Here is a 2,362-nt window from a genome sequence, read left to right as displayed (position 1 = left end):
AGTCGAAGAATTATCCTATGTTCCATATGAACCTGATAAGGTTCTTGAATTTAGGGAAAGGAAACTTTCTAGGTGTCTAATCCCCGAGGTTAAAATTAGGTGGAAAGATAGGAAAATTGAGGATTCGACTTGGGAGTCGGTTGAGATTGTTCAGCGCAGTTCTCCTTCTTTTCATTGCAAGAGTGCAATGTTTTGAGAGAGGGGAAGTATGTTATATGCACATTATATGTGCATAAGAGGAGCCTTTCCCAATAATGGCCTATAAGCATCCACAAAATGGCTATGCATCTCCAATACCAAAGGAAAATTATCTGATAAAATATGATTATATTCCACCTCCATGGACAATATCTTTGGCAAAAATAAATCATGCTGGCAAATATACATTTGGTCCAGATGAGCTCTTGTACCCACGTATTGTTGAGAGGCATATGTAAATCCTCTCTCATGCAGGTGTAGCCATGACCACATATCTTGTTTTAAAACTTGATTGACAAACACATTCTAGTTGAGCCTCTCTAGTCCATCTATAATAGAGTGAGGTGTAGAAGCATGCTGCGGCAATTCACATACATTAAAACTTCCTAGCACAAAGCCGGGCTTAGCGTTCCACAAACACAATAAATTGACCCATGACTGACGATGTTATGCAACACCATTAGGTGCATACAACTCCACAAGCCATAATGTTTCATCCATAATGTAAGATTTCTCCCCAGCCTCTCAAGATGTCCATCATCTTCCCCTGTAAAATCCCCTGTTCAGAAATATAAAAGATCTTGTCTCTGCCTATTTTGACATAGAGAGAGAAAATATTCTAGAGAGAGAATATTTAGATTTTGAATATTTTTAGATAAAAAAATTTCTCATATTATTAAAATAAATTTTCTTGAAACAGAAATTCAAAAAGAACTTTCCAATGTGCAATTAGAATTTATTGGAAATGGGTATAAAGGACCTTAGCCTAAGGGTCTAGATTTTCAGAAATTTTTGGATTATGGTCCAATTAAGGTTCCTTTGGGCCAATAAGATCAATCCATGTGTGGAGAGGAGATAAATCCAATTTTGTAAAAGGTGATACCCAAAAATGAGTAAATGCTCACATAAGATGAAGAGTTGACTATGTACAAGATTTATTAGTAAGAAACTATGAGTAATATAAAAAATATGAGATATTTTGGGTATCCAAAAATGAGTAAATGCTCGCATAATGCTATTGAAGTTAATTGATGAATGGTAGTGAAGAGTTACATAATTTGATGAATGCTATTGAAGTTAATTAATTAATGATAGTAAAGAATTACATAAATTTCTATTTATGCTTAATTCTAATGGTTTTTATGTAATTTCTCTCTCTCACTCAAGAAATGATCATACTCATGACCCATTCTCAATCCAAATGAAGCTTTTCATAAAGCTTTTCCTTAATCCAAGATTAATCTATGCTTGAGGCCAAATTAATGGCTTTTTTCTATGCTTTTAGTTTATGTATTTCATGAATATTGATGATTCAATCCATTATTAGGTTAATGATCCAATTAGGGATCATTATAATCATTCTCTTAATGATAAGCTTTATCCTTTAAAATAAATTGAGATTTATCAGTCATAGTAGCGGAGCTATGGTAAAATTTTTCTAAAAATTACACATAAAATAATTTCATTCAAAGCATGAAAAGAGAACTTCCTACCATATTCTAGGAATTATCATCTTAGATTAATTAAAAGAATTTTATTGTAATCATGGAGAAATTAATTTTTATGTTATGCATAATTGATGATTATTTTATTATAAAAGTGTTACTTTTATCATATTTGGATTTCATGCATAGAGGTATGCATAAAAGATTATTATTTTAATATAAAAGTGTTTCTTTTATCATATTTGGATTTCATGCATAGAGGTATGCATAAAAGTTGATTATTTTAATATAAAAGTGTTTCTTTGATCATATTTGGATTTCATGCATAGAGGTATGCATAAAAGTTGATTATTTTAATATAAAAGTGTTTCTTTTATCATATTTGGATTTCATGCATAGAGGTATGCATAAAAGTTGATTATTTTATTATAAAAGTATTACTTTTATCATATTTGAATTTCATGCATAGAGGTATGCATAAAAGTTGATTATTTTATTATAAAAGCGTTACTTTTATCATATTTGAATTTCATGCATAGAGGTATGCATAAGAGTTGATTATTTTATTATAAAAAATGCATAGAGGTATGCATAAAAGTTGATTATTTTATTATAAAAGCGTGACTTTTATCATATTTGAATTTCATGCATAGAGGTATGCATAAAAGTTGATTATTTTATTATAAAAGTGTGACTTTTATCATATTTGAATTTCATGC

This window comes from Cibotium barometz, chromosome 23 (assembly GCF_041138505.1).
Source record: "Cibotium barometz isolate CiBa-2024 chromosome 23, ASM4113850v1, whole genome shotgun sequence".
Lineage (NCBI taxonomy): Eukaryota > Viridiplantae > Streptophyta > Polypodiopsida > Cyatheales > Cibotiaceae > Cibotium > Cibotium barometz.
Note: the sequence above shows the minus strand (reverse complement) of the source record.